Here is a 24,882-nt window from a genome sequence, read left to right as displayed (position 1 = left end):
GTCTTGGAGAGGGTAGAGAGCAGATTGACCAGAACGATAGCAGGGATGAGGGACTTCAGTTATGTGGAGCGACTAGAAAATGCTGGGATTGTTCTCCTAAGGGCAGAGAAGGTTTAATGGAGGTGTTTAAAATTATGAAGGGTTTTGACAGAGTAAATAAGGAGAACCTATTTCCACTGGCAGGAGGGTCGATAACCAAAGGACAGAGATTTAAGATAATTGGCAAAAGAACCAGAGGGAAGGTGAGAAGATTTTTTTTAACGCAGCGACTTCTTGTGATCTGGAATGCCCTGTCTGAAAGGGCAGTGGAAGCAGATTCAATAGTAACTTTGAAAGATCGGAGATACTTGAAAAGTAGATATTTGCAAGGCTATGGGGAAAGAGCGGGGGAGTGGGACTAATTGGAGAACTCTTTTCAAGAGCCGGAACTGGCACGATGGGCTGAATGGCCTCCTCGTGTGCTGTCAGGTGGTTGTATGAAAATTGGGCAGACTCTGTTGTGGACGCGCCATCCCTCCCGCCAGACATTTCTCTCTGCGATTCATCCAGGTGATGCTTAACGTGTAGGCGGTAAATATGACAATCTACCCCTCCGTCAATTTCATAGTTAAGGTTAAATTCAATCATCCTGTGCTCCCAGTGGGGACTCGTGTTTGAAAGGTGCAGGAGTCAAAGACACAACCTTATATCCGACCCACCATCCCTTCAAGTGTTGCTTCCCACTGGGATCACAGGATTGTTGAATTGAACCGTAGTTCCAAAATATTTTTTGACTCCCCATCCCTGATGCTATCAACCACCAGCCTTTCTACTGTCCTCTTAAATATTCAATGATTTCTTTAGTTATCACTAATGACTTTCCTTTGATTTCCAGTGCCCAATACTTTTCGATCCAGTTAAAAATAATTATTCTCAGTTTTTATTTAACTTTTTTTTTAGCTGTTACGGTCCTGGTTTTGCTCTTTCCTTTTTTGTCCAACTGGGAAATGTTTCCTTTTCACCTGAGAGTCGATTTAAAAACACTTCTGATTTTCCTCCTGCCACTTGTTTTCCAGTTCCTGTCCTCACTGCCTAGTTTGCCCTGTGACTCTGGTTTCTTGTGCAATTTACCCTTCGCCCCAGCAGTAATGGCCGTGCCTTCAGCTGCCTGGGCCCCACACCCTGGAATTCTCTCCCTAAACCTCTCTGCCACTGTACCTCCCACTCTGCCTTTAAGACCCTCCTTAAAACCCATCTCTTCGACCAAGCTTCTGCCTTATTCTACAGCCTTGGCTTTTATTCTGCCCTTAATGTTTCATTGAAGTGCCGTGGGACTTTTTATATTCTACATTAAAGGTGCTATATAAATGCAAGCTGCTTTTTTTAAATAAATATCAAATAGTGCCTTGGGATCGACTGACAGGGCAGACGGGGCCTTGGTTTGACATCTCATCCAAAAAGACCCCGCATCCGACAGTGCAGCACTCCCTCAGTACCGCTTGGAAATGTCAGCTTAGATTAAGTGCTGGAGTGGGGCTTGAAGCCGCAACCTTCTGACTCAGGGGTGAGAGTGCTACCACTGAGCCAAGGCTGACACGGTAAAGTGACTTATACTTCGACTCTCTCATGTGACGGATTGTTTCAGTAAATTTGCTGTGTTACAGTGATGGGCAAACCAGTCCCAGACCACCTGTGAGCAATGCTGTGCGAGACCTCCTAGTGTATCATTTATATTGGACCTGACCCCATCCTTGCAAATCTAGCTGTAGGAATGATCACTACAACCCAAGTATTCACTTACTTTCAATTTACCAGTCCCTTCTGGTGGACTGCTAGATATTAAATCTAATATAAAATCTGCCCGAGTACCTGCTTCGTGTGTTGGGCTAAGAGACAATCACTCATTACTTCTCTGAAATTGCTTGCTTTCATCTCTCCCTTTCAATGGTCCCTGAGCTGCCCACATTACCTCTGAGTTATTGAAAATCCCCTGTGATTATCAGATTACAATAATTGCAGCCTCCCTACTTTGCCTACTAGCTCACTCTTTACCTTTTCACCTTGAGCTGCCAGTCGATAGCAGTTGCCAATTATTACTTTGTTCCCTTATCATTACTAATTTCCACTCAAATTGCTTCTGCTGTTATGTCATCCCTTACCAATAGCGCCACTCCTCCACCTCACTTAGGTTTTTGTGCAGTGTACTTAGCACCGTCTCCTGCTCACAGCATGTCCCTGCTGTGACACTAATTCTCACTGGCTGTGTCCTCCACTAATTCCTGCCAATCGCCCCGAATGCTTCGTGCTTTGGTAATAAAACGAGACACATTCCTGTTTTTATTTGAACCTTTTATTATATTGACTTCCCTCTCTTTACCCTGAACACTATTATTCTCTTTCCACTGCTTTGTCAGCAGTGACCATTTGCTCATCAGCGTTCCACAAAGGCCGAGGGTCTGTCCACTGAATGTCGTTTAAATAAAACCCACTCACTGTTTGTAGCCTCCTAATAGCTTAGCTACATACCTGTGTGCAAATCGTACCATATAAATGCTAAAACAACCTCGGATATCAACATGGTCAATATCCTCGTAAACCCATGGTCCTAGCAACCATTCCCCACATAACAATGAAAGCCAGCTGGTGACTATTCTACTTGCCCCCTTTCTTTTCAACAGACGTCCCAAAGCGCTTCACAATCAATGAAGTACTTTTGAAGGGGAGTCACTGTTGTAATGTAGGAAACCCGCCAGCCAATTTGCACACAGCACGATCCCACAAACAGCAATGTGATAATGACCTGATCATCTGTTTTAGTGATGTTGGTTGAGATGTAACTATTGGCCAGGACACCGGGGAGACTTCCCCTGTTCTTTTTCAAAATAGTGCCGCAGGATCTTTTACGTCCACCTGAGAGAGCAGACGGGGCCTCAGTTTAACGTCTCATCCGAAAGACGGCCCCTCCGACAGTGCAGCACTGCACTGGAGTGTCAACCTAGATTATATGCTGAAGTCTCTGGAGTGGATTTGAACCCACAACATTCTGACTCCAAGGCGCGAGTGCTACCCACTGAGCCACAACTGACACCATAGCTTTGTATTCCTCCTTTCATTCCTCCTCCCGTTGGTCCATCCAATCACCCCATCCTACTTGCAATACCACAGTTTAAATTCGCTCCCATTTCATTAACTCACCGGACAGACCTTCTTTTCCATATCTTGGCCTTAGTAAACGTTCCTATTAAAATTATCCCCTTGTACACTGCACAATCGACAAAGGTGGGAAATGAGCTTGACAGTCGAACCGCGGGGGAGGGTTAAGCGATCCTGGGCAGGGCACAGGGGGAGCATTCCTGCTACTGTTGGCCCCACCAAAAATTAAAATTAGATTTTCCCTAGGCTGTTTCCTGAGCGGCCTCCAGCGGTCCTTTCTTTGAGGACCACTAAGTAGGCCGCTCACTGCCTGATACGAATGGGTGGAGTGTGCACAGTACATTTGTACCTCGAAATAACTATACCAAGTATGTCATAGGACCCCAATTTGTATACCGCAGTGAGGCTGCTGCCTGCTCAGGCATTAGCCCGGTCAGCTTTCTGAAGGCCCCAAGCAAAATGGCAGCAGGCGAAATCAGAGCGGGAGCATGGCGGTACGTTCAGCACCATGATTTTAGGGTTGCTACCACCCCAATCCCACTGCGTTAAAATTGGCCCCATGGCCTTCACATCCAAACCAGGGACCAGTATGTCATTCTTGACAATTACATTCACTGTCATTTGGGAAGCGCTGTTGAAGAAGCCTTGGCGAGTTAGTGATCGCTACCACCTAGAAAGACAAGGGCAGCAGGCGCATGGGAACACCACCACCCCTCCAAGTCACACACCATCCTGACTTGGACATATCACACCATTCCTTCACTGCCACTGGGTCAAAATCCTGGAACTCCCTCCCTAACAGCACTGTGGGAGTACCTTCACCACACGGACTGCAGCGGTTCAAGAAGGTGGCTCACCACCACCCTCTCAAGAGCAATTAGGGATGGGCTTGCCAGTGACACCCACATCCCATGAATGAATTTAAAAAAAAAATCAAAGTAAGGTCTGGTCTCTGTTAAGTCTGTGGGTTGTATTATAAATAATCACAGACTCCACTGTTAACAAAATAAAACACGTCTTTACTATTCAGAGGCTCGGGCGATTCTGCCCTAGTTAACGTATCACAACCCTTATATACTGGTGTGGTCACTATTGGTATTACAGTATACATGAGCCAACAAATAGTGCCACACCGAAAGTAGTGCTCTTAAAGGCGAACGGTTACATTCTATAGTTCCCTTAAAGGTAAACGGTTACATACACAACACTCCTCCCTTTTTAGCTTATTACTTACATAATCCCCTTTAAACATACAATCTTCAACTTCATATAACAGTTTACAGATATACTCTCGATGGAGTCAACGTCATATAACAGTTTACATGTTTAGTCTCTGTGGAGGTTTCCGGATCCTCTCTGGATAACGCCGAAGTGGTGTCGTCATTCCTAGCGGCCCAGTAGGGGTGCCTGGCAAAATCGATTCAGCTGGAACAACAGTGTCAGGTTCATCTGAATCCAATGTTACTAGATCAGCAGTAGGTGTTCTAGGTATTTCAGTTTCAACATTACTCGGGTCAGGTGGTGAAGTCGAGTGCTCATTTGTGGCGGACTCTATGAGCTGGTCAACATGGCGCCTTATTACATTGTCCCCAATGTTCACCGTGTACATCAACGGGCCTAGCCTTTTTTTAATAGTTCCAGGCTGCCATTTTTCTGTACGATAGTCCCGGGCCAAAACTTGTTGCCCCATCTTGAAAGACCTAGTTGCCCTGTCATTGATGTTCTGGAATTGCCGGTTCTCCACGTCCCTTCTGACATTGGGTTTAAGTAGATCCAGCCGGCATCTTAAGCGTCTGTTAAAAAACATCATTGCGGGAGTTTGATTTGTGACCGCATGTGTTGCATTTCGGTATGCCAACAAAAAACTGTCTACCTTATGTTGTAGACTTATGTCTTCATTACTCATGGCCTTTACGGCCTTCTTGAAGGTCTGGACGAACCTTTCAGCCAACCCATTGGAGGCGGGATGGTATGGGGCTGATGTGTAATGTTTAACCCCATTGCTCTTTAGGAATTTCTTGAATTCCTCGGACACAAATTGTGGTCCGTTATCGGAACAGATCTGTTCCGGCAGGCCATTCCGAGCAAACATGGTTCTTAACACCGTGATGGTTTTCTCCGTCGTGGTGGTGGTCATTTTAATTACTTCCGGCCACTTGGAGTGGGCATCTACCGCTATCAGGAACATCGAGTCCATAAATGGACCAGCAAAGTCGATGTGTACTCTTTGCCAAGGAGATGAGGGCCACTCCCATGGGTGCAGAGGAGCCGGTGGTGGTGCGTTCTGAACCCTCTGACATCCTAGGCAATTCTTGGTGATCTCCTCTATGTTCCCGTCAATGCCTGGCCACCACACAAATGCTCTCGCTAAATTCTTCATCTTTACTCCACCCAGATGTCCTTCGTGCAGCTCCTTGAGTACTTTCTTTTGGAGTTTGGGCGGAATCACCACTCTCGACCCACACATTAGGGTTCCCCGGCACACCGACAGTTGTTCTTTCCTCTGTGAGAATGCCTGCAGTGTTGGTTCGCTCTGTGCTGGCCATCCCTTCACCGTTAAGTCATAGACTCGTGAAAGAGTCGGGTCATTCCTTGTCTCCTTCTCAATCATTGAGTTTGTTATCGGCAGACATTCCACAATGGACGAGTGGAACAACTCCACTGGGTCCCCTGTACTCGCTTCTTCTACTGTCGGCAATGGTAAGCGTGATAACCCATCGGCATTTCCGTGTTTTGTTGACCTTTTGTACTCAATGTCATACTGGTGTGCCCCAAGTAAGACTGACCATCTTTGTAGCCTTTGTGCTGTCATGTTGGACACGGCCTTGTTCGGGTTAAATATGGACACCAACGGCTGGTGGTCTGTCAGCAATGTGAACCTCTTACATTGCAAGTAATGGTTGAATTTCTTCACGCCCCACACAAGACTGAGGGCCTCCCTGTCTATCTGGGCGTAATTTCGCTCCGCGGTTGTCAAAGATCGGGACGCGAAAGCCACTGGCCTATCCGAGCCATTTGGAAGCCTGTGCGAAAGTACTGCTCCAATTCCGTACGGTGAAGCATCACACGCCAGCCGAAGAGGTAATGCTGGGTTGAAATGAGCCAACACTTCCTCGGAGGTAATCAACTCCTTGCTTCTGCGAAAAGCCTTTTTGCACTCCTCACTCCACTTCCATGGTGTCTCCTTTCGCAACAGCTCATTCAGTGGATGCAGCACCGTGGACAAATTTGGTAGGAACTTGTGGTAGTAATTGATCAACCCCAAGAATGATCTTAACTGTGACACATTCCCTGGAGCGGGAGCCTTCACGACCGCTTCTATCTTCTCCGGTGATTTATGTAGTCCCTCGCGGTCAATGATATGACCGCAGTATGAGATTCGTTTTTGGAAAAACTCACACTTATTGCGGTTAACCCTAAGGCCATACTCCTTTAACCTGGTGAGTACCAGTTTCAAATTCGTGAGGTGTTCCTCTTCATCCATTCCCGTGATTAGGATATCATCCAAATAGCACTGCGTGCTTGGAATTCCTTGTAACACCTGTTCCATGGCCCTCTGCCAAATTGCTGGTGCCGAAGCCACTCCAAAGACCAGTCTGTTATAACGGTACAAACCTCTGTGGGTATTGATAGTTAGGTATTGGCGTGACTCTTCCTCAACCTCCATCTGCAAATATGCCTGAGCTAGGTCTATCTTCGTGAAGTGTTTTCCTCCAGCCAACGAAGCGAAAATATCTTCAATCCTTGGCAGCGGGTATTGCACCGAATGAAGCACTGGGTTCACTGTGATCTTGAAATCCCTGCAGATACGGACCTTCCCCGGTCCCCCTGGCTTACTACTTGGTGAGGATTTCATGACGGGTACAATGGGCGTGGCCCACTCACTGTAGTCTACTTTTGACAGAACCCCTGATCGTTCAGGTTCTTCTAGTTCTGCCTCCACTGCTGGTCGTATTGCATACGGTACCGACCTGGCCTTACAAAACTTTGGGCTTGCATGTTCTGCAATCTTAACCCTTGCTTTAATACCTCGCAGCTTACCCAGCCCTTGTTGGAATACTTCTTTCGCTTCATCTAATATTCGGGACAACCGTTCAGATTTGACGTCCTCTTTCTCGTGCTCCACCGACATGGCGTTTAGCTCATGCCAATCCATCTTTATTTTTCGGATCCACTCCCGTCCTAGAAGTGGTGGACCTCCCTCAGGCAGTACATACAGATCCAGACGGCGGTAATTTTTGTCTTTGTATCGCACATTAACTCCTGCCTTCCCAATAGGGAATACTTTGTGTCCCGTGTATGTCTGTAGTACTAATTCTGTATTCCGTAGTGGAATATGTTTGAAAAACTTTTTATAGTCATGCTTATTCATGACCGTCAATGCCGATCCCGTGTCTACTTCCATTTTGACTTTGGCCTTTTCAATCCGCAGCGTCATCCAAATGGTTTGTCTGTCAGCTTCGTTGTTCACGTTGTGAATTTTTAGACTGTCCAGTCCCTTGTATTTGAAGTGTGAGTCGGACTTTTGTTCCCTTGGACTCTTCTTGTACCCTTTTTTTGCGGACTCCCTCTTGTTGTCCGTCATTCTTGACCGGCATACTTTTGCTATGTGCCCGATCCTGCCACATTTCCTACATTCTTGGTTCTTAAACCAGCACTGATTCTGGTCGTGCGTTGTCTTTCCACAACGGTAGCATTTGGAAGTGCTTGCAGTAATTTGATCCTTCAGCACTGCTACGATCTCTTCGAAGGTCTGGTCCACTGGTTTAACTGGTGCTATTAGATGTTTCAAGAGCCCGTATGTTTTTGCTCCCATCGAATTTAACAAAGTTATTGCCTTGTCGTATATGGCTACGCAATATATTCCTATGCGTTCCCCATACGTGGCCCTGTCTTCTATTTCAGCATTAAAATCATTAATATTTCCTCGCTTAGGCATCTTCTTCTCTTTCCGAGAACAGCACAAGTATTTCTTTACTTATTATTAATTTTCTTCTCTTCTTGAGAACACCACAAGTATTGCTTTACTTATTTCTTGTTTCTGAAAATTCTAATTAATTTTCTAAGATGGCGGTTTCCCGCTTCTGCCTTCTTCCCCTGCGGTTTTCCCGCGAAAAATGGCGGCTTTCCCGCGCTTCTCGCTCTCCCCGCCCACTTCAATGGCGGTTTTCCCGCGCTTGACGGTCTTCGCCCGTCCCCCGACGCTGTCTTTCAGCCCGAGTGCGGCTCTTATCAGCGGATGCGATCGATGGCCCGGCTGCGCCTCGCACTTGAAAGCGGCCCCCGGCCTCTGGCTCACCCGCTCGCGCGGATCTTGCTCGCTCCCTCCCGGGCTCTGGCTTACCCGCTCGCGCGTTTCACCGCGGCTCTTATCAGGGATTGCGATCGCCCTTATCTCCCGATCGGTGGCACTGTCTTTGCAGCCAACGCTACGGCTTACCCACGAGGTTATGGAGGCTTCAGGGTCCTAATGCCTGTCGCTTCCAGCCTGTCGCTTCCAGACTGGTGAGGATTGAAACCTCTCTTCAACGTCCTGTCTTCGGACGAAGCCGCCGTGGAACAACTGCCGCAGGGTTCGAATCCTGACTCGTCGCCAATGTTAAGTCTGTGGGTTGTATTATAAATAATCACAGACTCCACTGTTAACAAAATAAAACACGTCTTTACTATTCAGAGGCTCGGGCGATTCTGCCCTAGTTAACGTATCACAACCCTTATATACTGGTGTGGTCACTATTGGTATTACAGTATACATGAGCCAACAAATAGTGCCACACCGAAAGTAGTGCTCTTAAAGGCGAACGGTTACATTCTATAGTTCCCTTAAAGGTAAACGGTTACATACACAACAGTCTCCAAGGGAGGAGTAAAAAGAAAACAGCCTTTGTGGAGCCCTGTCCGAAGATATAGATAATGGCGGTGAACTGGATGGAGTGAATGGTCTCTTTCTAATCTTGCTGACTGATGTGTTTGTGCTTGGCTGTTGCTCTCGGTGGGCTGTGCCAGTGTTTATCTCAATGTCAACTATTAAAAGAATTAGCTTTCAAGAATGTACATCCATCCATATGGCTTTCTGGGGTCATTTGATTGCCTGGAGCTTATAAAATGTTCCAATGGGTTTGTCGTCGGAGCAGCCCATTCTTGGCAACAGAGGCAAGATTTTCATCAGGCTCGTCATCTTCAGCTGGGTTAGAGATACAAGGGACCCAACCTCCATGAGCTAGTGGTCCCATTAATTGGGATTGCTGTCTTTGCCTGCTCAATGTTGTTGGCTTAAAATTATGAATGGATTTGATGGAGTAGACTTGGAGAAAACGCTTCTGCTTGTGGGGGAATCAAAAACTAGGGGTCATAAATGTAAGATAGTCACTAATAAATCCAATAGGGAATTCAAGAGAAACGTCTTTACCCAGAGAGTGGTTAGACTGTGGAACTTGTTACCACAGGGAGCGGCTGAGGTGAATAGCATAGATGCATTTAAGGAGAATTTAGATGAGTACATGAGGGAGAAAGGAATAGAAAGTTATACTGATAGAGTTCGATGAAATAGGGTGGACTGAGGCTCGTGTGGAGTATAAACACCAGCAGAGAGCAGTTGGGCCGAATGGCCTGTTTCTGTGCTGTAAATTCTATGTAATTTCCATTCTTGCGTTGGTCTGTTAACGTTACTTGGCAAGTGATCTGGATGTTGGGGAATTTTGAGCAAATTCTGTTCTCATTCGTTTATGGGGGGGACCCTATCTATACATCACTTCCTGTCATTTATCCAGTGTATCTGCTGCTCATGTGATGCCTGTGCATCTATTCACTTCAGTCTCTCTGATTCTGCTCATGAGACTCCTGGGTGTCTACTCCATGGATCCCTCGATGTCCATTCATGTAAATCTCTACCCGAGTCCCTGTGTATCAGCCCATGTAATTCCTGGTGTAATTGATCGTGACAATACATCTTGGTATGCACACATGTGAAGCCTTGCATATCCACTTATGGTAATGCTCACGTGTCTGTTCTTGTAAGTCCCCATGTATCAGCTCATGTGAGTCTTTGCAGATCTCTTTCAAAACCTATGTGTCCATCCACACAGCTCCCTGTGTCTCAAACCTGGAACTACCTCAATATATGAAAATGAGTGTGCCTGCTTGTGACAATCTCTGTATATCTGTCTTTGTAAATCCATGTACAAATATTGGTGGTAATCCCTGCATATTCACTCTTGAGAGTCCCTAGGCACCTGCACTTAATCGTCACATCCAATTCCTTTTGATGAGATCCTTAGCTCACTCACTCGTCCGCTCACTGGATGGAGATAATACAAGGGCCGGGGGTGGGTTACACTTGTGAAAATGAAACCTCCTTCACCCATCCATCTAAAGAAAGTAGGGTGGGAAGGAGTTGATCTTTTCACATGGGGCGCTCGCTGATAAGGCCAGCTTTTGGGAGAGAGGGTAAGGTTGGAGGTGAGGCCATAAGATAATTGACCCATAAATAACAGCCAAGAGGTCAGGGGCCCCTGTAACAGTGGCTCTGTGGACTCCAACAGTCATGAACTGAAGGGATCAAAGTGTATACTTCCCCATGGAAAATGGTACAATCCGGTGTCTTTCCCTATCCCTGGTTTCCATGTGACTGGTGGAAACATCTCTTCTGTCCCTCTGTTACTTTCCCTTCCCTCTGTTTCTTTCTCTCCCTGTTACTCTTCCCTTCCCTCTGTTTCTTTCTCTCCCTGTTACTCTCCCTTCATCCTTCTGCCCACTTTCTCTCTGGGGCTGAATATTCCTGTTTTCACTAATTTTAGCAAAAAGATTAGAGGGAGCGCCAACAGAAAATTTCAGCCACCTCCATAACTGACTCCTTGCGTGATTTTTCTTTGTTACGCTCCTCTTTCCCTTTCTGTTTCTCTCTATTACCCTATCCCTGTGAGCACCTCCTGAATTACTCTCCCCCCGTAATAGATTCTCAACTTGTTATGCAGGTGGCAGACTGGCCGCCCATTATAGTTTGATCACCAGTGAAAATGAAAATGGGGCGAGATGGATAACAGAGAGCTGATCCAATATCATCTGGTTTACACTATCGCTAAAAGGTAACCTTACCTCCTGCATTCCCCCTCTATTACTCTCTCATTGCAGGCAATTTTAACCCCTACTGGCTCTGCAGAAACCTGGCGGGTGGGCAGTTAAAATCGCCTGGGCTCTTACCTGTCTGAAAGCCGCCATGATCGCAACATCTGCGATTTTAACCTGCTGTCCTGAGCGGGCAGCAAGGGCAGGCACCCGGAGACAACAGGGTCCTTCTTTACATATGCATGTTGCGGCCCGTTGACAGCATTGAGACCCGACTAAATTTAACTCAGGCCTGAGTGGGGAATCCACCGGGAGTTAAAATTGGAGTCATTTAAATGTGTCAGTTACTCTCTGTTCTCCCTGTTACTCTCTCTGACTGCTCTTGGTTTATTTTCATTGTTATACCAGCAATCTCTCCCAACTCTGCTGCCTCTGATTATCTGACCAGTCCATTTATAATGTACTAGCAGGGGGGGCCCGGCATTGCCAGGGCAGTTTAGATGGCCGCGCGGTTGACGGCCGGCCGCTGCCGCTCCCCTTCTGTGTGTATCAGGCCGAGCGGTTGTGAGGCCCAGCCCGAGTGACCCCAACTCACCTCCCGTTCCGGCGGGCCGACGCAGTTGAGGAAAAGCAGGGGAAAAAATGGCGGCGAAGTTTCGGGAGGCTGCAGGATTAGATCCCGCCCGTGATGCACCGATTGGTCAACCATCAGGTCACTGAACTGTAGGATTGGTCAACCATCATGTCACTCAACACTAATGAGCGGTAGGATTGGTCAACCGCTAATGAGCGGATTTTTGAACGTTTTTTGTATACTGTCGGAACAATTTTTGTCTGACCAAAAAGTAAATATGCCTATGACACTCCCTTGATCATCAGCTTTCTTTTGATATGACATATGTGTAGGTACGCTCTATAACTTTTGAGTGTATAGCGGACAGACAGACGGACAGACAGACGGACAGACAGACAGACGGACAGACAGACGGACAGACAAACCAACCGCTTTATTTATATATAATAATAAGATAGATATAGATAAGGAGCAACCAAAAAAAAGTCCTTAACAGCAGCCAGAGTCATTACCACTCATTTAACTTGTTTAACTTGATACTTTGTAATAGAGGGGGAAAGAGAGAAACTGACACAGCAAGAGAGTAATAGAGGGGGAAACCAACCCAGCTTAACATGTTGCACCTGGCGTTAACCCCAACAATGTAGCTGCTGCCATTTTGAATGGGGCCCCCTGCTGGGCGTTCAAAAAACCTGCATATTTCAGGTGATAAGCTCCTTTTAATATGGAAATAGGGGTCCTCGGATCCTGCGTGCTATTTTAAGTTGGAACTGATCAGAGGACATGCCTTGCCCACCAGTTCCACGGGCGTTGGGGCCGAAGAGGCCCAGCCAAGGTAAGTTTGGGATTATTTTTGTGGGGAGTGCTCCTCCGGGCCCCACAATAATAATCTCAGCCATTCCTGCACCGGGGTACATCTCCTCCGTGATCAGGACCCCTCCTAAGAACATAAAAACATAAGAAGTAAGAGCAGGAGTAGGCCATATGGCCCCTCAAGCCTGCTCCGACATTCAATAAGATCATGGCTGATCATCGACCTCAACTCCACTTTCCTGCCCGATCTCCATATCCCTAGATTCCCCTAGAGACCAAAAATCTATCGATCTCAGCCTTGAATATACTCAGAGACTCAGCATTCACAGCCCTCTGGGGTAGAGAATTCCAAAGATTCACAACCCTCTGAGTGAAGAAACTCTTCCTCATCTCAGCCTTAAATGGCCGACCCCTTATCCTGAGTCTATGCCCCCTAGTTCTAGACACTCCAGCCAGGGGGAAACAACCTCTCAGCATCTACCCTGTCTAGCCTTCAGAATCTTGTATGTTTCAATGAGATCACCTCTCATTCTTCTAAACTCCAGAGAGTATCGGCCCATTCTACACAATCTCTCATCATAGGACAGCCCTCTCATCCCAGGAATCAATCTAGTGAACCTTCGTTGCACCGCCTCCAAGGCAAGTATATCCTTCCTTAGATAAGGAGACCAAAACTGTGCCCAGTGCTCCAGGTGTGGTCTCACCAAGGCCCTGTACAATTGTAGCAAGACTTCCTCACTCTTATACTCCAACCCCTTGCAATAAAGGCCAACATGCCATTTGCCTTCCTTATTGCTTGCTGTACCTGCATGCTAGCTTTCTGTGTTTCTTGCACGAGGACACCCAAATCTCTCTGAACACCAACGTTTGAAAGTTTCTCACCATTTAAAAAATATTCTGTTTTTCTATTCTTCCTACCAAAGTGAATAATCTCACATTTCCCTACATTATACTCCATCTGCCACCTTACTGCCCACTCACTTAATCTACCTATATCCCTTTGCAGACGTGTTCTCCTCACAGCTTACTGTTCTACCTAGCTTTGTATCATCAGCAAACTCGGATACATTACACTCGGTCCTTTCATCTAGGTCATTAATATAGATTGTAAATAGCTGAGGCCCCAACACAGATCCTTGCGGCACCCCACTAGTTACAGCCTGCCAACCTGAAAAAGATCTGTTTATCCAACATGGCAGTTGTCTTTCATTCTGCCAGTGCCATTTACACTTCATCTAGAGCCATCTTTTGTTTCTTAACTTGTCCCATTACCATCTCCTTTTGCCTCGCACCATCATCCCTTTTGTCTCTTAATCTCTCCCGCCTTCCATCCTATCACAGACCTTCCCTTTTGTTCTTTCCTCCCCTCCCCCCTTTCCCTACCTCGTAATTTTGCTTAAAAACTTGTTCCATCTCCAGCTTTTTCCAGTTCTGACGAAGGGCCATCGACCTGAAATGATAAATCTGTTTCTCTCTCCCCAGATGCTGCCTGACCTGCTGAGTATTTCCAGCATTTTCTGTTTTTATTTCCGTTTCTGTGAACCAATCCTCTGTCCATGCTACTATATTACTCCCAACCCAATGAGCCCTAATCGTGTGTATTAACCTTTTATGTTCACCTCATCAAAAGCCTTTTGGAAATCCAAATATACTACATCCACTGGTTCCCCTTTATTTGCGTTTGCAACCAACTTCAGCCAGATGTGCCGAGTGGATGATTCATATCGGCCTACTCCCAAGGTCCCCACTATCACAGAAGCCATTCTTCAGCCAATTCGATTCACTCCATGTGATATCAAGAAACGGCTGAGCGTGCTGGATACAGCAAAGGCTATGGGCCCCGACAACATCTCAGCTATCGTGCTGAAGACTTGTGCTCCAGAACTAGCCACGCCTCTAGCCAAGCTGTTCCAGTACAGCTACAACACTGGCATCTATCCGACAATGTGGAAAACTGCCCAGGTATGTCCTGTCCACAAAAAGCAGGACAAATCCAACCCAGCCAATTACCGCCCCATCAGTCTACTCTCAATCATCAGCAAAGTGATGGAAGGTGGCATCAACAGTGCTATCAAGCGGCACTTACTCAGCAATAACCTGCTCACTGATGCCCAGTTTGGGTTCCGCCAAGACCACTCGGCTCCCGACCTCATTACGGCCTTAGTCCAAACATGGACAAAGGAGCAGAATTTCAGAGGTGAGGTGAGGGTGACTGCCCTTGACATCAAGGCAGCATTTGACCGAGTCTGGCATCAAGGAGCCCTAGTAAAACTGAGGTCAATGGGAATCAGGGGGAAAATGCTCCACTGGCTGGAGTCATACCTAGCACAAAGAAAGATAGTTGTGGTGGTTGAAGGTCAATCATCACAGCCCCAGGACATCGCTGCAGGAGTTCCTCAGGGCAGTGTCCTAGGCCCAACCATCTTCAGCTGCTTCATCAATGGCCTTCCCGCCAACATAAGGTCAGAAATGGGGATGTTCGCTGATGACTGCACAGTGTTCAGCGCCATTCGCAACTCCACAGATAACGAAGCAGTCCATGCCCGCATGCAACAAGACCTGAATGACGTTCAGGCTTGGGCTGATAAGTGGCAGGTAACATTTACGCCACAAAAGTGCCAGGCAATGACTATCTCCAACAAGCGAGAGTCTAACGACCTCCCCTTGACATTCAATGGCATTACCATTGCCGAATCCCCCACTATCAACATCATTAACCAGAAACTTAACTGGACCAGCCACATAAATACTGTGGCAACAAGAGCAGGTCAGAGGCTGGGTATTCTGTGGCGAGTGTCTCACCTCCTGACTCCCCAAAGCCTTTCCACCATCTACAAGGCACAAGTAAGGAGTGTGATGGAATACTCTCCACTTGCCTGGATGAGAGCAGCTCCAACAACACTCAAGAATTTCGACACCATCCAGGACAAAGCAGCCCACTTGATTGGCACCCCATCCACCACCTTAAACATTCACTCCCTCCACCACCGGCGCACCGTGGCTGCAGTGTGTACCATCTACAAGATGCACTGCAGCAACTCACCAAGGCTTCTTCGGCAGCACCTCCCAAACCCGCGACCTCTTGCACCTAGAAGGACAAGGGCAGCAGGCGCATGGGAACACCAGCACCTCCAAGTTCCCCTCCAAGTCACATACCATCCTGACTTAGAAGTATATCGCCGATCCTTCATCGTCGCTGGGTCAAAATCCTGGAACTCCCTACCTAACAGCACTGTGGGAGTACCTTCACCACACGGACTGCAGCAGTTCAAGAAGGTTCCTCACCACCACCTTCTCAAGGGCAACTAGGGATGGGCAATAAATGCTTGCATTGCCAGCGATGCCCTGATCCCATAAACAAATTTAAAAAAAATCTACCCTACAAGTTACATCCTCAAAAAACTCTAATAAATTTGTCAAACACGATTTCCCTTTCATAAAACCATGTAGACTTTGCCTAATCATGTTATGATTTTCTAAGTGCCCTGATACCACTTCCTTAACAATGGATTCCAGCATTTTCCTGACGACTGGTGTCAGGCTAACTGGCCTGTAGTTCCCTGTTTTTTCTCTCCCTCCTTTCTTGAATAGCGGTGTTACATTTGCGACCTTCGAATCCGCTGGGACCATTCTAGAATCTAGGGAATTTTGGAAGATCAAAACCAATGCATCCACTATCTCTTCAGCCACCTCTTTTAGAACCCTAGGATGTAGGCCGTCAGGTCCAGGGGATTTGTCGGCTTTTAGACCCATTAGTTTCTCTAGTACTTTTTCTCTACTTATATTAATTTCGTTAAGTTCCTCACCCTCATTAGACCCTTGGTTCCCCACCATTTTTGGTCTGCTTTTTGTGTCTTCTACTGTGAAGACAGATACAAAATATTTGTTTAACGTTTCTGCCATTTCCTTATTCCCCAAAATGATTTCTCCTGTCTCAGCCTCTAAGGGACCAAAGGTTACTTTTGCTACTCTCTTCATTTTTACATACTTGTGCCGATATTGGCCAGCTTTAAATGTGGCGAGCTGCCACGGGATGCCATTTTAGCGCCCTCACTTGGCTAGCTTGATCCAATAAGGCCGGAGCTGAGAAATTGTGGCCGCCTCGGGTACTGGTCGGACCGCTAAACAGTAAAGAAGTCTTACTCCAATTATATAGGGCCTTGGTGAGACTACACCTGGAGTACTGTGTACAATTTTGGTCTCCTTACCTAAGGAAGGATATACTTGCCATAGAGGGAGTTCACGAGATTGTTTCCTGGGATTGCAGGACTGTCCTATGAGAAGAGATTGAGTAAACTAGGCCTGTATTCTCTTGAATTCAGAAGAATGAGAGGGGATCTCATTGAAGCATGCAAAATTATTACAGGGTTTGATAGGATGGATGCTGGGAGAATGTTTCCCTTGGCTGGGGAGTCTAGAACCAGGGGCCACAGCCTCAGGATAAAGGGTAGGCCATTCAGGATTGAGATGAGAAGAAATTTCTTCACACAGAGGGTGGTGAATCTTTGGAATTCTCTACCCCAGAGGGCTGTGGAGGCTCAGTCATTGGGTATGTTCAAAACAGAAGTCGATAGATCTCTGACTAGTAAGGGCATCAAGGGATATGGCGATAGGGCTGGTGAATGGAGTTAAGGCAGAAGATCAGCCATGATCTCATTGAATGGTGGAACAGGCTCGAAGGGCCGAACGGCCGACTCCTGCTCCTATTTCTTATGTTCTTATGTTCTTATTTTGGGTGGAGGTGGGGAGTGTACAAATTGTGACGTGCAAGGTTTTGTGAGACAGGCTGGATGGACAAGAGGACCTTTTCCTGTATGTCTTTGTTCATGTGTAATTTGGAGGACTCAGATCATGGAGGAGGGGGCGGGGAATGCAGACTACGCCAAAAAATAAATTGGGGAGGGGGGAACATAATCCCTTTGCCTTGCCCCCAAATGGTGGACACAACAGTATTGATTATGATGCAGGGCCTTCTTCACTATGGCAATTGTTAGATCCGTGATTCTGAGGATATGCTGTTATTCAATAATCACACAGATGCTGTAAATTAACAATAAACAGGTCTTTACTGGAGGAGGGTAGTCTCAAGACTTGGGGTACAGGCATGCGCAAGGCTTATATACAGGTGTGGTCACTGCCGGTACTACAGTATACAGGAGCTGTAAAAGTAGTTCTGACTTAAAGGCACATACACTACAATTCCTCCCCTTTTAGATTAGTAGTACCCCTAATATTCAAATAACAATTAACACTTTAAAATGTACATTAAACAACAATAGTCCATTTATAGATTCAGTCTTTGGGGTGGCTTCCTGACCCTTTCGGGATAACGCCTTTCCGGAGGTTCTTGTTCTTGGCGCAGAGGCGATTCTGACCACTTTTCATCGGGTAGTTCATCGGGTTCCACTGCTACTGGTTCGGAGGTAGATGCTACCGGTATGTCGGGTTCATCCCCAGGTACTCGAGACATGGGGTTGACGCGTTCCTGTGACGCTAAGATCTGATCGACGTGGTGTCTCACAATGTTCTCCCCAACATCCACTGTGTACATTAATGGCCCCTGCCTTGTGCATATCGTTCCGGGTTGCCATTTCTCTGTTCGATAGTCACGGGCCAAGACTGGTTGCCCTACATTGAAGCTCCTTGTCGGCTTCTCATTGATGTGCTGGAATTGTTTGTCCTCAACATTTCTTCGCACATTTGGTCTGAGCAAGTCCAGACGAGATCTCAACCTTCGGTTAAAGAACATCATGGCCGGGGTCTGGTTGGTAACTGCATGTGTCGTGTTTCGGTAGGCTAATAAGAAATTGTCCATCTTATGCTGTAGTGGAATTTCCTCGTCGCACATGGCTTTATCGCCTTCTTAAAGGTTTGTACGAACCTCTCAGCCAATCCATTTGTGGCTGGATGATACGGAGCGGATGTGTCATGCCTTACCCCATTCCTTCTCATAAATTTTTGAAACTCGTCGGACACAAACTGTGGTCCATTATCAGAGCAAATCTGCTCTGGCAAACTGTTTCTGGCGAATATGGTCCGTAGGACTGCAATCGTTTTCTCTGTAGTGGTTGAAGACATTTTTATCACCTCAGGCCACTTTGAATGAGCATCCACTGCTATTAAGAACATTGAGTCCATGAATGGACCAGCAAAATCAATATGCACCCATTGCCATGGAGAGGAGGGCCACTCCTATGGGTGTAGAGGGGCCTGTGGTGGTGCATTTTGGACCTTCTGGCATCCTAAGCAGCTCTTAGTTAGGTCCTCAATTTGTTGATCGATTCCCAGCCACCACACATAAGCCCTAGCAAGGCTTTTCATTTTCACTCTCCCCAGATGACCTTCATGTAGCTCATTTAGCACTCTCTCCCTTAACTTGGGTGGAATCACCACTCTGGATCCACACATCACTGTCCCCTGGCATACTGACAGCTGTTCTCTTCTGGATGAGAATGCTGGCAACAGTGAGTCGCCATGTGTTGGCCATCCCCTCACCGTCAAATCATATACCCGAGACAACGTCGGATCATTGCGGGTCTCCTTCTCTATATCCGCGTTCGTTACTAGCAATCGTTCAATTATTGACGAATAAAATATCTCGATAGGGTCCACTGCTGGTGCTTCCTCCACAGTAGGGAGTGGCAGGCGTGATAGCCCATCAGCGTTCCCATGCTGTTTCGTGCCTTTATATTCTATTTCATATTGATTCACCCCTAGAAACAGGGACCATCTTTGTAACCGCTGTGCAGTCATCACTGCAACGCACTTCTTAGGGTTAAAGATGGAGACAAGTGATTGGTGGTCAGTCAGCAAGGTGAACTTCTGCCCATGCAGATAGTGGTTGAATTTTTTTACTCCCCATACCAGGCTGAGGGCCTCCCTGTCAATCTGGGTGTAGTTGCGCTCGGCTGAGGTTAGTGACCGAGACGCAAAGGCTACTGGCCTCTCCAACCCATCTGGGAATTTGTGCGACAGCACCGCTCCAATACCATAGGGTGATGCATCACATGCCAAACGAATTGGTAGTGCTGGGTTGAAATGGGCCAACACCTCTTTTGATGTGATCAATTCTTTACACTTCTGGAAAGCTCGTCTACGTTTGTCATCCCACTTCCATGGTACCCCTGTTTGCAGTAGGGTGTTCAGTGGGTGTAATACCGTGGACAAATTTGGTAAGAACTTGTGGTAGTAGTTTACCAGCCCGAGGAACGACCTCAGTTGTGACACATTTTCCGGTGCTGGAGCCTTGACTACTGCCTCAATCTTGTCAGGGGACTTATGTAACCCCTCTTCATCGATGACGTGGCCACAATACGAGATCTGTTTCTGGAAAAACTCGCACTTGTGGCGATTAGCTCGTAGCCCATACTCCTTTAATCTGGTGAGCACCTTCTCCAAGTTGGCGAGGTGATCACTGTCATTTTCGCCCGTGACCAAGATGTCATCCAAATAACACTGGGTCCCTGGAATCCCTTGCAGGACCTGATCCATCGCCCTTTGCCAGATAGCCGGAGCCGAGGCTACTCCGAACACCATCCGGTTGTATTGATAGAGGCCTTTATGAGTGTTAATCGTAAGGTATTGTTTCGAAGCTTCTTCTACCTCCATTTGCAAGTACGCCTGGGCTAGATCAATTTTGGTGAAGCGTTTACCTCCAGATAGCGAGGCGAAAATATCCTCAATTCGTGGAAGCGGATATTTAACCGTGTGAAGGACTGGGTTCACTGTCACCTTAAAATTCCCACAGATGCGGACCTTCTTTGGTTCCCCAGGCGTATTACTCAACGACCTCTTCATTACAGGAATGATGGGTGTAGCCCACTCGCTCCAGTCCACTTTGGACAGTACTCCTGAACGTTCCAACCCTTCCAGCTCTGCTTCAACAGCTGGTCTGATCGCATAAGGCACTGGTTTGGCCTTAAGAAACTTTGGGCTTGCATTTTCCTCTATTTTAATCGTTGCTGTTATGCCTTTTAGTGTTCCTAGTCCCTCCTGGAACACTTCTTTTGCGTCAGTTAGCATTTTTGACAGTCGTCCAGGTGTGACGTCGTCATCCTTTTTGGCCTCAACCTTCAGTGCCTGTATGGAATGCCAATCAAATTGTATCTTCCGGATCCATTCACGTCCTAGCAGTGGTGGTCCTCCATCTGGCAATACATATATATCCATTTTAGGTATTTCCTGGCCTTTATATATTACTTTCACCCTTATTTTTCCTTTGGGGTAGACTTTTTGCCCCGTATACGTCTTCAAGACAATATCTGTAGCTTTCAAGGGTATATGTGAAAATAGCTGCTTGTAGTCCCTTTGATTTATGACTGTTAGGGCTGATCCTGTGTCCAATTCCATTTTCACTTGGACTCCGTCTATCTTGAGTGTAACCCAGATAGTCTGGTGATCCTCCATTTCGGTTACCTTATGTAGTTTCAGACAACCCAGCTCCTTGCTTCCGGAGTCTGTGTCACTTTTCTGTTCGTCTGAACCACTGTCCATCACCTGGTGTACCTTTTTGTACTTCTCCTGTGGAGATCTCTTACCGTTGGTTTTCTTCCCAGACCTGCAGACTCTTGCTATGTGTCCTGCTTTCCCACACTGTCTGCACACTTGGTCCTTGAACCAACAATCTTTCTGGTCATGTGTTGTTCTGCCGCAGCGCTAGCACTTCCCTGTTCCATAGGACATTTCATTGGTGCCATATTCTTGCGGTCTCCGTTGTATCTCTGCAGCGCCCCTTGCTGCTGCTTCGTGTGATACTGCCATACTGAAAGCTTTGTCCAGCGTAAGATCCTTTTCCGATAGAAGCCATTTCTGGGTTCCTTCACTTTGTAGCCCACACACTAACTTGTCCCTTAACGTATCTGCTAGTCCCGCTCCAAACTGGCAGTGTTTCGATAGCTTGCGCAGTTCCGTTAGGTACTCAGCATTGCTTTCGTCTTTGTGTTGGTTCCTTTTATGGAACTTAAATCATTCTGCTATCAGCAGTGGTGTGGGGTTTAAGTGGCCCTGTAGGATTTCGACTATGCTTTCGAAATTCTTGTTCACCGGCTTCTCTGGGGTTATTAGATTTTGCAGTAACCCATAAGTTTTTGCACCCATGGAATTTAACAAAACCAGTGCTTTATTAGCATCTGGCACTTCATTCGCCCTGCAGTACACCTCAATACGTTCCACATATGTCGCCCAATCTTCGACTTCATTGTTGAATGTAGAGATACTGCCACTCTTCGGCATCCCTGGGTGTGAGATAACTGTCAAAAATGGCGTCTCCCGCGCTTCCCCTTCTTCTCCACTGGCACAAAATGGCGTCTCCCATGCTCTCCCTTCTTCTCCGCGGCTCAATGGCGTCTCCCGCGCTCTCCCTTCTTCTCCCTGCGGACCCTGTTCAGCCCGTGAGCCCTGGCTGTGCTCTGCGCCTTCTTCTTTTTTAATTTTTGACGCCGCTCGGTCTTGGACCCGGCTGTTTCTTTACCCTCTCTCTCTCCGGTTTGTTTTCTTTTTCTCGACGCCGCTCGGTGTTCAACCCCCGGCTGTGCCCTGCGCGCTTAACCCTCTGTCTTACCCCGTCGACGCTGCTCGGCTTTCTCTCCGCCGTCGGTCGGCTCCAGCCACCGCTGCTCAGGAAGGGTCTGCGCTGGACCTGTCGGCAGTCTCTTGCTGATCGTCGTGGCTGGGGAACCAAGCCCGGCTCTCAACAGCCTCCCCTGCGATGTTCACTCTCTGCCTGATGGCTGGGCGGTTGCTCGTGGTCGACGCCCGTGTTCCTGGCCTCGACTTTTTTTTTTTTTTTGCAGGTAGGTTTGAATCGACACTCGTCGCCACTGTTAGAGCCGTGATTCTGAGGATATGCTGTTATTCAATAATCACACGGATGCTGTAAATTAACAATAAACAGGTCTTTATTGGAGGAGGGTAGTCTCAAGACTGGGGGTACAGGCATGCGCAAGGCTTATATACAGGTGTGGTCACTGCCGGTACTACAGTATACAGGAGCTGTAAAAGTAGTTCTGACTTAAAGGCACATACACTACAGCAATGAATTCCCACCAACATGAAGCCTGTTAGCAGTGCCAGCACACCCTCTCGGGGAGAGGACTTACTACCAGTCTGGGAAATGTGAGATGAGTGCCTGATTCAGACAGTGTGAGCTGCCCCTGCCCTCCTGTGACTGAAGTGCTCGCAGGAAGCCTTAAACCGGCCCAGCCTTCCCGGTGAAAGGGGAGCCGCACTGAATCCCGGCTTACTCACTCAACCCCTCCAAAGACAAGGAAGGCCGCAGAAAGGCGAGACGTCCAGCTCACATCTCACCTCGCGGCTAACATGGGGGTGGGTGGCTAGACGGAGATGGGGCCCCCTTTCAGCAGAAACGATGGGAGGACAGCAAGTTTGGAGCAGTTTGAAATCACCGCATTGCTTTGTGAATCGAGGCTAATAGTACAGCCTGGTAAATGATGTACGGAGATCTGTTGAGAAACAACAAGAGATCTGTTCTGTCTGATATCTCCACTGTTTTCCGTCTCAGTCACTGGTGTTCGCTTACTGTGAGGGGATTCATTGTAGAAAATAAACTGCAGGGGGAAATAAAAATTCTCCAGGTTGGATAATAGCGGCCTAGGACTCAGTGGATCCCATCATTCTATATATACCTGTGTGAAAAGAGCCATAGGTTTCCCAGCATCCACAGCGATAAACAAACACAGCATAACATTTTCGTACCTCTGCCAGTGCTAGGTCCTTTTATTAAATATTATTCAGCTTCTCAAAACCAAGACCACTGTGTCAATAATAAAACAGTCTTTGTTTCGAGATCCTGTCAGGCACCCACTGCCCCCCCCCCCCCCCACTTTTCCCTCCCTCCCTTCCCGCCTATTCCATCCACCCACCAGCCCCCCACCCCCCTCTCCGCAAACCTCTGTCTCAAACCAGCCAGCATCGGGGAATCCAAAGTGTTTGACCTGCCTTGCTCCAGCACTGGGGATGGTAAATAAAATTTATCAGCAAAGCTTCTGTAAGCTAATTCTCGTTATTGCTTTTGTCAGATGCATGTTGCGACAGCTTGTAAATCTATCGTATGCTTACTGTCTTGCACTTTAAGCAGGTACTGATATGCTTTCTTCACCGGTTCTGCTTGCATTATTTGCCAAATTGACTCATGACGGGCTTGGTAACAGACTGCGAGAAATGTAATACAATACATTTTTCTCTGCTTTCCAGCTGAATAGCTAGGACTGGACTAGGACTGATGATTCAAAAAGTAATTCCATTAAATGTTTTTTAAAAGCTGCAGGAACTCCTGAGTATCACAGTGATTATTAATGACATCATTATTATGTATAAGATCCTTCAGTGAATAATAACCCATTATCTTTCATTTTTTCTGGGTTTGTCACTGGAAGTTGGAAAGGTTAGGTAATTCATTTTAATGTATAAACTGTCAAACTCGAACATCAGCGCATTTGCCCGGTGTACTTGCAGTTAAGGGAAATGATTGTTTTTTGAATCAGCCTCAGCACTGCCTAGATGTTAAATTAAAATTGAACCCAAGAATTCGAACCCAGCTTAACACACGGGGAAGAGAAAAATTCTAATTTCTTCCCCCTATTTTCCTTTAGTGTTTTAATTTGCTGTATTAGAATATTTGTCACTGGGAGATGTGTAAAAATAACACTTCCAGTTATAAAAAAAAATCTGGTTCTTTCACTTTCTGGCCTCGACTCGCTTCCCCCCCCCCCCAAGGTTAAAGGTTAAGGGGCAATAACCCCCAATCAGTAAACCCTGTTGCTATGGCTATCTGTTCACCACAGCTGTATTTTTTTTAGAATAATTTTTCCCTACGCCACAAAACAAATCTAAATATGTCTTTCTAAATAAATATAAAAAGAAAGGCTTGCATTTATATAGCGCCTTTCATGGCCTCAGGATGTCTCAAAGCGCTTAACAGCCAATGAAGTGCAGTCACTGTTGTAATATAGGAAATCAGCAGCCAATTTGCGCACAGCAAGCTCCCACAAACAGCAATGTGATAAATATGCAACAAATATATTCTTAACCTACTAAGGGAATTTTCAAATGATCCTATGGTACTTCTTGAAGGCATGTGGAGGAGGCTAATGTCCTTTTCTATCTTAAAATGTTCAGATTCTTTTTCACTACATATCTCAAATGCTTGCTTTGCTTTTTTTTAATCCTGGTTTTATGTAGAGGACTCTGAGCTTAAACTGTGCTGATAGACATCCAACTGAAGTCTTTGGTTTTTGTGGTCTCATTTTCCAGAATCCTCTCTCGACAAGCAATGCTCCCCC

This window comes from Somniosus microcephalus, chromosome 29 (assembly GCF_052327205.1).
Source record: "Somniosus microcephalus isolate GS21.2 chromosome 29, FLI_Smic_1.0, whole genome shotgun sequence".
Classification (NCBI taxonomy): Eukaryota; Metazoa; Chordata; class Chondrichthyes; order Squaliformes; family Somniosidae; genus Somniosus; species Somniosus microcephalus.
Note: the sequence above shows the minus strand (reverse complement) of the source record.